This window comes from Drosophila simulans, chromosome 2R (genome assembly GCF_016746395.2).
Source record: "Drosophila simulans strain w501 chromosome 2R, Prin_Dsim_3.1, whole genome shotgun sequence".
In the NCBI taxonomy this organism is placed as follows: domain Eukaryota; kingdom Metazoa; phylum Arthropoda; class Insecta; order Diptera; family Drosophilidae; genus Drosophila; species Drosophila simulans.
In genome coordinates this window covers 6,138,103-6,152,267 of record NC_052521.2, presented here as the reverse complement: position 1 = coordinate 6,152,267, position 14,165 = coordinate 6,138,103, and the positions used below count along the sequence as shown (strand labels likewise).

General features: G+C 45.9%; 1 long non-coding RNA gene across 1 annotated transcript; it reads left to right on the top strand.

The window, feature by feature from the left end:
• Positions 1 to 7,213: 7,213 nt before the first annotated feature.
• Positions 7,214 to 7,738, top strand: LOC123327083. The gene is made up of 2 exons (XR_006541541.1): positions 7,214 to 7,535; positions 7,600 to 7,738. It is a non-coding gene; the product is annotated as an uncharacterized LOC123327083 (long non-coding RNA).
• Positions 7,739 to 14,165: the final 6,427 nt, after the last annotated feature.

Sequence of the window (14,165 nt, the reverse complement as noted above, 5' to 3'; positions counted from 1 at the left end):
TTGCTTTCGCCGTATTGACGGAGTTGAGATGCATACAAAGTGATGTCCCTGAGCGACGTCCCCCGGCGTGCTCCCAGCTCCCAGGTCCTGGATCCTGGATCTCACCTTGCGGCTGGATGGGTGATTGGGCGGAGCGCCGCACTTCCTATCTGCGTCATATGTCACCTGTCAAGTTGCGTTTTCCTTACTTGTACACGACGGATACACCGGAACAAGCAGAAGTATTTCGAGTATCGGCAATGATGAGAAATCCAAGTCAATAGCCCAGGTAGGCACTAATCGTCATTAAGTTCTTATGGTCATTAAAATTATTAAAGAAATAGTTTCTAATTTTATATACTTAGCTCAAACTTTACTGCCTAAAATAATAAAAAAACTTAGTTCTTTAACTTTTAGGATATTTAAGTTAATTGGTTCCCTTATATAACGAGATGATACTTAATACAGTTCCTTCTTTTAAAATAGTTAGCCCAAGAGATTTTATTTCTTTTTTTTCTATTTACAAATTCCACTATCTTTTTGGGGTCCATAAAAAGCCAATCGAGTTGTGCGTAGTGTAGCGGAATAGATTTTTGCGTGCGGCCTTGACAGGTTCCACCTGTCTCCCGACCTAGTTGCGGGAACAGATGTGACATTTGGGCCTGCCTTTGCCCTGTTCCAGGCTCGTCCGCAATCCCATTCCCGATCCCAGTCCCAGTCCCGCTGCCGTGTCCATTTCCGCATTCGCCGTAGTTAATTATTCGCCCATTTTAGTCCATTATCTGGACTACGGATCGAATCGCTGGCAGAGACGGCGTAGTCCATCGAAATGCAATTAGCGTGTGTCGTCCGCCTATTCCAACGGACATACGTACATACGGACAAGCGGACATAGGGACATACGGACTGCCATGTCACACCCGTGATGTATGGATGTCACGTGCTGCATTCGGCGGGAATAACAACAGCAGCAAAGCACAAATTAGTCGGACCTAATTGTACGGGGGAAAATGATCGATTCCCTTTTTTATCGCCCGTTTTGAGGGCATTTCATTTAATTTGAACAAAACCCAGTCATTTTTTGCTGCATATTGAAAATTGAAATTGTTTTTGCCGACTGCTTGTGATGCATATAAATCGTGTTTGACTAGTGCGGCAAAAAATAGACAGAGTTGTGTGGTGAATAAAAAAAACAAAAAAACAAAAAACATTGAACAAGTGCAAACAATTATTGTCAAAAACAGAGAGAGAGCTGCGACAAGGATGTGCAGGACACTCGTGTCGAGTTGGGGTCCTTGTGTGTAGCCATCGTGTCCTGCGAGCTTTTAGTGCTGCATAATTTCTTTAGCAACGTTCATTAGTCTGCGTCCCCGCCCTCGAACACTTAGCCCGGATTAGGTTTTCCGGAAAATGGTGCGGCGATGGAGAGTGTCCTGGTCCGTGTTGATATCATTAACTTATTGCATTTTCAGCTCCACCCTCCACACCTCCATAAGCACCGCCCAGCCCCCTGGTAATATTTATGCATAACATCATCATCATCCGATGACTGCCACTTCCACCAGAAAATATTCATCCATCAAAGGAGTGGGTCACGCACACACGTTCCCTGGGCAGGTGGGTCAGGTGGGGAGCTCAAATATAATTTATGCACGTAACTAGTTTGTCATGTTATCCCCTCTCGACCAGGCAACGGTGACGTCAGGCGTTCCTGAAGGATTATTCGCTTGACAGTCGCCACAACCGCAAAACACCGCACTGAGCCCACGTACAGAGAGTCCTTTCGCCAAAAACACTCTCTTATACGCCAGTTGCTGAATACGGCAGTTTGGCCTGAAGAGAGGCAGCCGCAGAGAAGTCCGGCTGACCGTGAAAACGGTTTGGCCAGAAGTGAAAAACAAACGGGCGGCAGGCAACTCGAATCCTTCCCAGACCATAACCCTAATCAGTGTCCAGAGCTAGCCGAGCATAAAGTCCACTTTTGGTGCCTCATCAAAATCACTTTATGCTAATGGCCAAGACATTTGCATAATTTGCCCCTAGTATTCCCACGCATATATATCATACATACGGATGACAAAATAACGAAACCGAAAACGAAACTTTGGCTCGGAAGTGAGGCCTTAAATGTAATTCAATAAATTCCCTCGTGGAGCGGCTGGAGCAACAATTATTGACATTTTCATTGCATGTGAATTATTATAAACGGACATGTGCATGTCCAGACCCTTCCGCGCACTGGGTTGTCCCACTTTTCGAGCCCTGACTCACCTGCTCCTCCACCTCCTCCGGCTCGTCGGCGGAAACTGTTGGTTATACGTTCAAGTTCCGGTAATTATTTGATATAGGCCAGCCGGTAGGCAGGTGGGGCGGGGTGGGACTGGGCGGATTGTTATTTCATATGCGACACCCCGACCCAGAAACAGTTTCGCCAACTTTGTATGGTCACGTAGTGCATAAAAAACCTGTTACGTTTCACGCGCCGCCCTGGGCACTCCATGTCCAGGCTGGGAATCTCGGAGGGAATCAGTGATTCATTCGGGCATTGATTCATTCCGTCTGTCTGTGTGTGTGCTCATCAAACTTAATCTCTGGCTCAATTAGTGGCTTCGACAGAACTCTGCTTCGAAATATGAAGTGGCTGGCGAAAGAGAAAGGACTTTCTGCGTGTCCTTGCAATTAGAAAAGATTTATGCAGGGCCATCAAACCCAGTTCTGGACTTTTTTACGTCGCCTCAGTAGCGAGGGCAATGAAGTCACGGGGCCATAAAAACCGGACGACGGTCTGCGGTGCGAGGTCCTGTCCGCGGCTTTATGGCTTTTAATTTGATATACGCATTTACATAAACAGCTCATTTGGATGATATAAGCGCGTGTACAAATCACCACGGCAAATCGTCTTGAGGAGCGTGCAACATCGGGCTTTCACCGCCGTTCAGTTGGCAATTATTAATTACTCGCATTTAGTACTCTCGCTTTCTGCCCCATTGCCGTGATTGCCTCGCCACTTGTGCTTAATGCATCGCTTTCAGCTTTTAGCTCGGATTGAAGCTTGGCTTTGGCGGCAGCAGCTAAATTCCCTGCTAATTACGGCGACCATCTAAGCCGCCCTCGTCCCTCTGCAGCTGATCCCGCCCCCACCTCCTTGCCGCCAGTCATTACCACCTGTCTCTGCCGCATCTGCAGTTGTAATGCCGGCACATCCACACGTCCAGAAACATTCGCACTCACGTTCATAGGTATTGAGAAATCAAGTAGCTGCAACATCTCGCTTAGCTTCACTTACACACACTGCGAGAAAGCGATGGGTAACTTTGTATTAGAATTAAGTCGCTCGAGATACTTTCTTAATACAATTGGAATAGGTATAAGTACATTTCGATGATTTATTTAAAGAATAACTTCTAAATCTTATGACTAAAACTAAAATCGCATTTGAATCTCCCAGTTTGTGTGCAGTATTTCAAAATCCTTAGATCGCATAAATATATTTTAAAAACCTAAAAAGGAATAGTATTTCCAAATTTAACGAATGTACCAGTTCTTTCAGTGCACATACACAGCCAACTGAATATGCAATGAGGCCGAAGCCAGAAAATGTTGGTACATTCTGATGCGGTGTGGATACGAGTGGGTGGTTGTGGGTCCTGGTGGGCGGTAGAAGGTGGGTGGTGGTTGGTTTGTGCGGAGGAGGTTGGAGGTGGGTGGCATACAGAAGTGGTGCGGTGATGCTGGAGTGCACTCCAGAGTGTAGTTATTGATGTTGTTGCTGTGCCTCGTTATCATTTGGTAAATAGTAAATTGCCTACGAATGCCAAAGCAATTACAAAGCATAAAAGGCAAAAATTATTAATTATATGTGAGTGTTTTGGGGGCAGGGCTTGTGAAGAGGGGCGTGTCTGCCACCACGGGCAGTGGGAGTAATTGGCGTCATTGTGTGCAATTGATTGCATCTATCCGGGGGCGCCAATATAAACAAACCAATTAGGGCTCAAGTGCCGACCAGCAGGCGAGTTTCAATCACAGACCGATGGATCCCCATGTGTCACTGGGTGTGGTGGCCCCCACCCTGGGCCACCACGAGCTCTGGAGCTGTGGAGCACTCGAACTCTGGCTGGTCATCGCAGGTCACACAAAATGGCAGGCAATGAAAATCGGAGCAAGTGGAGCCAATTGTTTTATGAACTTATTGCTCTCTTCGCCGCTCTCGCTCCTATCTTGGCCAGATTGTCGATGGGGTCTTGCAGCCATAATAGTTTCGCTCGAGTAGAAAAAATTATCGAGCTGAGAAAATGCTGATGCTGCAGGACGTCGAGCGGGCGGGGTGGAGCCTTGGGAGGGGGGACCTGAAGCGGAAAATGTATTGCAAACAAATTGTCAAGTATTTTTGTGGCTTACATCTTCGGTTTGCCTCCATGTCGCCGCACCACAGGAGGCAGCCTGACATCTGCCGGCAGTTCTTGGCACAGTTGGGTACTGACACACATGTTTGGCTCTGGAGATGTGAGCAGTGCAGTAAACGGAATTCAGGTTTTCAGGCTTCTTAATGGATATTGCGGGGATCGGTAGCAAGTATCGGCTTAACGGGTGGATTGGCCTATTAATTAATTCCCTTTATTTGACACTTAACAGCGGATATGAACCACATAAAAAGGCATGTAAAATCAAAAAGATATTATAATATATTTAATAAAAACTTCTCATTGAGTCGGTTCTTAACATCCTTGAAGAATCTGTTTTAAACTGAAAACTCCTATTCTACCTTTCGAGTGTTGCTCTGCTTTTGGAGGAGTGAAGGTGCACTGCGAATAATTTGGGTAACAAGGTCAACGGAGCCCGGCGATTGTGGCTGAAAGCATTGCTCATAATTGCATTGTGGCAATTAATTGCAAACAACCTAAAATTAATTACACCTACACCGCCCCGCCTCACCAGCCCACCATCTTCGCCCACAAGTTGCCATACCGCTCGCATTGCTCATACGCCAGGTGTGCCGCTTGGGAAAATTATCTTCCGACATGAGGAGCACAAACTTGTGTGTGTCTGCTTAATTATTTGTGTATACACATGGACGGGGGAGTGGGTGAGGTGGGTAAAAGTGGGGAGTGTTTGTGCGGCTAATCAAACTTTAAATAGAATTTCGGGTGCAGCACGTACGCATCAAAAATGTTTTACAAAGTGAAAATGCATGAAACGTGCGCCGAGGAGTTTGTTTCTTGCCCCAACTTACTTTCGTTGCTAACTTGCTTACTTTTCCATTTCGCTGTTGTTGCTGCGACTGCCACAAAAGAGCATTTTGTATCTGCAATAGTGGGTTTTTCGGGTGGCAAGACTCCAATTCCAGAGGTGCCGCCTGCCACACATTGTGAGCGAAACTTTTCTATGCTGCAGGTTGCACATTGCGCAAGTTGTTTGGGCGCCAACAACAAGTGATGACACATTTCTAGCATTCACCAGCGCCCCATTTCCAGTTAGTTCCCAGTTCCAAATGCCGTCACTATTCTTTCGGGGAAGAGAGCGATCCGTGCGCCATTCGACACGGCCACTGAGTGGTGCTGCTGGCATCCTGAAATCCTCAAATCCTGACATCCTGGACGTAGTTGGTGTTGGCAAAGCGGCTCATAAGCAGTAAGCTGCTTAGGAAATGCACGGGCGCAAAAACATATAGCTGCGAAAACGGAGAAAGTGTCGGCGAAGCGTCGCAGCGGCATCTTTTCGCCCACATCCACTTATAAGCAGAAAAACCCCTTTTTAAGACCCAATCCCTTAAGTCCGACCTCGACCCTTTGCCTGCTGCAGAGAATGGGAAAGGAGGGAGGCCAGCGACAATATTTATTTTAAAGCAAATAAGTTCATAAATATGCGGCATGGGGGTGGCTGGTTGAAAAGGGAGCGGGCTAACCAGCTGCCAGACGATTAAGCTGTGCGTGTGAATGGTCCGGGGAAAGGAGAAAGTGCAAAGTGATGGGGTTGCTGGGCGTTGTGGGGTGTCAGTTGGTGTTAGTCTTGTGTTGATATCCAAGACAGCTTCATGAGTCTGCTAATTGCCTTGTGGGTTTCGATGGGGGATAAGCCGCGCATGCCTCGGCATTTGTTAAAAGAAATGCCCTCGAGCGGTGGCGAAGGGGTTACACTTGTCATAAAAAGTGCACCTAAAATGAATTTCACCGAAATGAACCACTATGTGATCACAAACATGAGACCCTTGAAATATCAAGTGCCATTTTATGTTAAAACCAAACTTTCATGTGATTAAACTACGTAAGTCAAAGTTCTGAATGTCCAGCTACAATGTAATGTGACAGGGGTTTTTTTTTACAGTGCAGCTGGTGGGTGCATGCCTCTGCCATTACGGTCCGCACTTCACATTGTTCATTGCCAAAACACGCACAAGCGGAGTAAACTTCAGATAAACTCAACAGCTTGAATATTCTACGAAGGAGTGCCATAAATCAGTCGCGTTTATAACTCATAACGCCCGCCAATCAAGTAATTTGTTTGAACAAAACAATTCCCGTCGCTATCCATTTATCAAGCGGGATTGAACCCTTCCGCCGCCGCCACTCGCGAATGCATCGATGGTGATGAACATCAGCGTCTGCCTGGCAAAGGAGCTCCAGCCTTAAAGATACAAACCTGACAACTGTCAACTGTCAGCGGTGCCAGCAACTGGGGGACATCAGAGGAGAGCAGGGAACGGGGAATGGGGAGCAGGAGCACAACTATGAGACGGAAGCCAAACAATTGTGTCCGCCGGGCGCTGAAAAATTGTTGAGCATTTGTTTTGACAGCGCGTTTTGACAAAACAACAAAGCGCTCGGCGACGACAAATAGCAAACGGTGTAATGACAGCGGCATGGGTGGGGATGTGTTTGCGAATGGGGGTCAAAAGGGGGTTACTAGGTGGTATGGTATCCCAGCCCGGGGTTCAACATATTAATTGTGTCATGTGGGGCGTGCCGAGATGAAAAAGATACGGCAACTACAAAGGGAATAGCAAGGGCAAAACCAGAAAACCAAAGTGGCGAGTTTGAGTTGCAGATGGGTGAAAACAATCAGCAGGCTTGTAAATGCGAAATATAGGAGTGCTTTTTGAAAGCCAAAATATATTGAGATTGTTAAACTAATTCATAAATAAAGCATAAATCGAGCATTTAATAATAGAGTTTTGATAAAGTTATACCTGATGTGAAAGTCTCTAAATCTATAGCTACGTAAAGTTTAAAAAGTCAGATATAATCAGCAAGCATCCAAAGTGTACACCTCCCATTCTATCCGAAAATTATTCATTGGTAAAGTTTAGTTAAAACTCCAAACTATTTATGCGTCATTCTGTTAAATTTCCCCTGTCGTTCTAAGTCACTATAAAAACTTGAAATACGAGTAGTAAAACAATTCAAGCAGCTAATAACCTTTAGATATACTCGTACTCGCACATCCTGCGCAACCAATCTGATGATCAATAAATCGCATCAACTTTCGCCCGCACTCGCCTTCACCCGCAAAGTGCCAGCAGTCAAGGAAATGGGGAAGTCCTGAGATATATCTACTCATATGTACGTCCTCGATGGAGTCACACGTCTTGTTTGCGCAAATTTCAATTTGTATATTACCTTATAGCATCGCATATTGGAGCCCATAACTTATGCACCGTGCAGAAGGAACTTTCGTCGGCAGACAATGAAATTTATGAAACGGAATGCAGAGCACTTGCAACTGTTGCAGGCGAGGAATAATAATAAGAAGAATATGCTACAAATTTGCTTTATTTCACATGCGAAAAAGTTGTAAAGTTTTGCTCACACCATGCCACACCACTCGCTCTCCACTCGTCCTTCGCGCACACGGGGCGTATACGTTTCAGTCAAATTTCGGAATGCCAGCTATCCTGCGAGTGTCAGCGGGCGGTGCCGAGGTGGGTGAGGGGAACTTGGCAAATGGGTGGCCCCGAGGTGGGGAATTGAATTTACTGAATCGGCTATCTGTCAGCCCTTAGCTGGGTGAAGTCAAGGTCGAGCACCGGTCCCCGAGTGGCAAGAACAAAGTGTGTAATGTGCTTGCAGGAGATTTCAGTATCCACACCCTCCTCCACTTCTACCCCTTCCCAACATAGTTGGCAAACTTTGGCGCGTTTTTCACTCGCTCTCGCCCAAGGCAGCGGCAACCTTTGAATAACTTTATTCTCAGCTCCGCTTACCCTTTGCATGACCCCGGCTCCTGGCCAACACCCATCCACCCGTACACACCCATTTCCACCCACCAATTGGCGGCTTTCGCCAGCATTGACCAGCAGCAATTTGTTGTGCAATTTGCTGCGAATTTGGCATCGCACGCTGGCCGGCAGCAAAAAGAAAGCCAGGAGGTAGGGGGAACAAGGATGCGAGGATGCAGCAGCATGTGTCCTGTCTCCTGTCCCCCTGCGAGTGTCTGAGTGTGTGTGTGTATCTGTCGCTTGGTCCTTCTCGTTGCTCGTGTGCAGAAATGCCCGGGCAACAGCGCTGACAGGCAACAGGGACAATGTGTCCTTATTATTGTCGTAATTATCTCTTGAGCGTGTAGCGAGCGTGAAGCAAATGTAAATATAATAAAAATAAAAGCAGTTAAATGAACAAATTGAGTTGAGTCGCATGGGCAAGGATGTGGCGGTGGGGAGGGGGCGTTGCTACTTTCTTTTTAATTGCGTCTTTTATTTATTTTCCGTCTGTTCAGTGACCCGTAAACCGAATGGGAAAGAGTCGACGGACGCCGAATGGCGAACGGCAAACTGCGAACGAGCGACAGCTGACAATTATTTCCTGCCATTTGGCCCACGGCCCACACAGGGCGTATGCGTAATGAGTGATATCTGAAATTTTAAAGTAGCAGCCTCATGACATTTTAATTGCTGCCTCCGATTTGATCTTTGCCCGGGTACGCTTTTCATTTATTTAACTCTCGGCACTTGAACAAACACTATCAAATTTCGAAATGAGCTACACCAAAAAAAGATTGCGTACGTATTTCCTTTTGAGTGGACCAGTTAAGAGTTAAGAGTATGGAAAATTCAATTCAATGCACTTTTTCTTTTCTTTTTGACAAATTTCAAATTTGTGTTCAATGAGTATAAATTGTGGCATATTTGGAATATCGATCAAAAATAGATAAACATTTTATTGACCTATTTTTGGATTTCACATACTTTCTTTAAAGTGTAAAACCATACAAAACCCGGCTGTATTTCCGGCTATTTATGGTCAGCTTTGCGGCAATGGCACAAAATTTAATTAGCCCGAGCCCAGCGACGATATCTCGACTGGAATCCCTTCATGGACGAGGGATTCGGGCAGATGGACTTGTTTTATTCACGGCATTTGTCAGTTAAAACCGCAAAAGCCAAAGTGGCGAGCAATGTGAAATGGTGCGCGGGGTGGGCTGATCAGGTGCCGCAGAATATTTTATGAATCATTTATAACTCAATAATCCCGTTGAGTTGATTTCAACCAATAATTGATTATTGTTTCCGCCGTCCAGCTGCCTTGCACCGCATTACGTGGGCAGGCATCTCTGCGGTTGTCGATTCGCAGCCATAAATTGTTTGTAAATTTATTTGAATGCGACTATCAACTTTTTACGCCCCACATTCAAGAGGACGTTTTCAAGAGCCCGAGTTCCGCAGGATGGCTGGCAACTGGGTACTGAACCGAACTGAATTTATGCAAATTTCCTGAGCTGGCTGCTTTTTCTCCGGCCCAGTCTGGCGTGAGCGATTTCCATGAATATTAATGAGACAACACATGGAAATTAGGAGAGTGTGCGGCTGTCTAGTCAAACAATCGCCGGCCGAGGTTAACCGGAGTACATATGTATCTCGATGTGATTACCAAAAATCAAAATCCCACCTGTGAGGCCGACAGCCATCATCCTCCATCCTGCAGAGGTGTTGGGCCAGTGAAAATATACACAGTGCGTATACACAACTCGTGTCAGGATCCACTGACACCAGGCAACAGACACCAGCCGGGGGCATTTCTCCGGCATAGAGTACGAACGAATTTAAGCACTCCAAATTAACGATGCCCCAAAAGTAGGCTACGGCATTTGCATCTGCAGCAGCTGGCGTGCATAATTAACAGGATGCGGCCAAAAGGACGGAAGCCATCCCTAATGTGCTGGCGAACTGAAATGAATGCCGAGGTGTGTTCTGCTGTCTGCCTTCATGCATCTTGTGGCACATTATAAGTTTTTCCAGCTCCTAAAACAACTGCCGGCGACTGCAACAACTATTTTTGCTCACACACGGACTTCGGGAAGGGTATTTCGGGTATGTTGGGGCCTACTGGTCAATTGTCATAATTGGTAAATAAGCTAGAAAATATTTTAAATTATCAAATATATATATAAATGTATCTTTAAGTCATAAATTATACAGGTCCTTAATGTCCTTAAGGCAATGTCAAGTAATGAATTACTTGAAGTTACCTCTACTTTAAAGTTACCTCTTGTAAAAAGAGAATGTGGTGTGTGCTTTTCAAGACATCTTTAAAGTAATAATTTAATTTAAAATTAAAGGCCTTGATCATATATTATTTTGCAGCGCAGTCAAGCGCAGTCATGCCTCTTATTTCTTCCATGGTTTTTATAGAAACTATAAACGCCTCCAGCTGCAACCGCAGGAGCCACAGCTCGTAAGATTGCTCACATATCTGGCCATGTAGCTGGCCATTTCGGTTTGCAGAAATTTGAATTTGTAAGCCACCGGCACAAACAATGAATTATTTTCTGTTAATTCGGATGCGAGTGCCGAAAGTTTCACTACCTACTTGCAGTCTGTGTTAATTGAAGCAGAAATGAAGGACGAAGGAACGGAGTGGGGGCAGGACCTCTTCCATTTCGCCGGCACCGCAGACGATGTCAAAAAGTTTGTGCTTAAATATTCGATACCAAAAGTTATTTGAAAGCTACATTGGCTCGGCACTTAACTCGATGCGAACTCCCAAGCTGCAGAGATGGACCCAGTGACATGTGATATGAGGGGCTGAGGAATGGGGCAGGAGAGGATTAGCCAGTGTCCTTCTGCCGAACAAAGGGCTGGAAACATGCAATCTTTTATTTAATGAGTACGAGTCAACAGCTCAACTTCAAACTGACACTTTGCACCGCAATCTCTGGGATCCATCGGGCGGCAATGGAAGTGGGATGGGTATTAGAATGGGTATGGGGATGGGCATTCAAGGAGGAGGAGGAGGAGGGTCAACGATGGTAAATAGTTGGCTAGGGTTGCCGCTGCCATTGACTGCTTTATTGGGGAATTGGGGACACGCACACACACACACACACACACACTGGGGCACACACTCCCTCACGGATGAGTTATTAAGCCATGTTTGCGCTTGTCTCTGGCTGCCACACATTTTCATTGAAGAAATATTTGCAGTCGCCTTCTGCCTTTCAAAATCTGGCTCTTCAGGCGTGATTTAGAAACTTTTCAAATATGCTGCCATTGGCACTGCTTGGCCAAAGAGCTCGAGGAGTGGCTGCACTGCGAGAAATATTGTAAATCTACTGTGGAAGGCAATTAAGGATATCCAACTTGACCAAAATGCATATCTACATACTCACATTAAACTGACATTTGTGCCTATTAAAGATCTATATAAATGTAAATCGAAAAAATATTTGAATGATTCGAAGAAAACTCTGCTCACAGTGGACGGCCAAGCCATCATCTAACCGAATAGCGACCTTCCCGCTTCCGCATGGCATCACAGTGTCTGTGATCTCTGGCTGGGCAGCAATTTGATTGAAAAAGCCAACGGAGCAGAAACACATCGCAGGCGTAACAGGTTCGCATTCGGATTGGAGCACGGATTGGGCACGGATTGGGGCACGGACTGGGGCATGCATGTGCCGGCAGACCTGCGACGGGGCACCTCCAGCACCACGCACTGATTATGGTTGTGCAGGCATCGCCAAAAAACTTGAGCAGCAAAAGTTCCGTGAAGTCTGCCCTTTTCCCCTATACTTTTCGTTGAATGTCAGAGTCGGTGAGCTCAGTGACCCATTGACACGATATCTATGCACATATATAGTGGATTTATGTGAGCTCAGCTCGCCAGTTACAGTCTCGCCCAGTCGACCGCAAATTAGTTTGGAGTGTCTGGACATTTTGCAGCCACAGTTTGCGGAGCAGGCATAAATAGATTTATTGAAATTTATATGTGCGGCACGTATTTGCTTAGCCTTCTGTTCGAGTGTTTGGTTTTTGGATTTAATGGCGGCAATTGCAGCTGCCCGAGGCAAGCTTTGAAATCGCCATAATCAAATCGAGTATACCACGCGTTGGCCAGCGCGTCAAGGTTAACCTGCTCCCAAAATCCTGACCATGGTCAACAGCCCAACTTCTGCTGCTGCTGCTGCCTTACTTCCTTGGAATTTTGTTTACGTTTTCAGCTGGACGCGACGGACACATAATTTATTTGGCTGCGATGTCCTTGCGCGCTCCATGTGTCTGTGTCTGTTCGTGTGTGTGCGAGGGTAGGTCCTTTTGCCCCGCATTCCTGGCTGTCAGCGCCTGCGAGATAAGCTGACTGCGAGAAATATGTGCCCGCTCCCTAACGAATGTGCGAATAATGAGGAAATGGAAGGCGTTGCGAATGCGGTGCTCCTGCAGGACCTCCGCTCCTCCAGCTCCTGCCGCACTCCTCCTCCGCTTGCCACAAGAACACATAAATAAAACGCACAACATCGACTTTAATTGGTCACGCGGTCTATAAAAGAATGCGGATGGAAAAGCAAACGCGAGCCCGGATAAAACTACGACTAGTTAGTATGAACCTCTCTAGAGATGGTAACAAAAACAAGTCATAAGAAATCCGTACATTAAAATTCAAGCCATTATATTCAGATACTTCCGACTTTAATCCAAGAAAAACATGGATTTTTGTATGAAAGAAAATGGGTTACAGCACTCAAAACACTTGTGTTAGACCATTCTGGTAGATATATTTCATTAGAAATAAATAGACTGCGAACATATTAGTTTGAAAATTTTATATTATCAACTTCATTGATTCATTTACAATTGTTTTTTGTAATTCCGAGCTTATAAGTGTCGATAGAGAAAATATATTAATGTAGACGGTAGTTACATTTCTTCCCGGCGTTCCGTCCATTTGGTTATCACCACCAATTATGGAAAATGACTGGTGAGCACGAGCACATCCCCAATGAAGTGGAGTGTCCTGCCTTCCCCTTCCTTTGGCCACAGTATCTGGCTGCCGGAGAGGAGGTTAATATGGGCAACTGATTTATGTACGGCAACAGCAGAAACACAAACGGAATTGGGAGCAGGAGGCGGCGGCGGAGGAGGAGGAGCAGGACTCCACGGACGTGGCCATCTTCAGTGGCCGGCGCCAGACGCACGCGGCACATCCTTCATCCTTCGCCGCCGAGTCCGTCGAGTCCGCCGGATTGCGTGGCTCATCGTCATCGTTCGCATTATAAATGATTTTAATAATTTGAAGCGATTTGTTTAGTTCTGCATCAAGTCGGATAAACGTCGATGATTAATTAGTCGTGGAGGCGGCAAACTTGGAGCAACTATTCCAGTCTGGGATGGGTATGGGGATGGGGATGGGCATTACATAAGCGTTTGCTACCACTTTTATCGCTACCGTATTTAAATGCCCCAGGTCTCCTTCTCCGCCGGCGTCCTTAATCAACTTTTTGGTTTTTTTTCCCCGCCTCTATGTTTGTTGATTCCCAAAGCGAAAATTAATTGGCGCCCCGATGCAGACGATTCCCGCTCCCGGTTAATTGATAAATGGTTGTTTCCTAGGAGCGGGGCGACTGCCATTGCCTGCTCCCGACATATGCAAATTGCTCAAATGTTGTTCCATCTTTTCCGTTGTTTGTGCGCATCGCAAGATATCGGAAGGCAGCTCTATAAAGCTTCTTTGTGTGGCTTAAGCCTTCCCAACTTGCCAACTTCATTGCCGCCCTGCTCGATATCGATTGGAGTAATTACATTTTCATAAATTAATTATTCACACAATACAGCATTTTGAGACTGCGATTTGTGCAAAACCAATTTTCGCTCATGCATACGAAAATATTTGCATTGAAATGCGAACACTACCAAATTGCAATTATTGTTATTGCCAGGCGACTTGCAGTTGCAACTGCAGTTGCAATCCGACCGCGCGGCA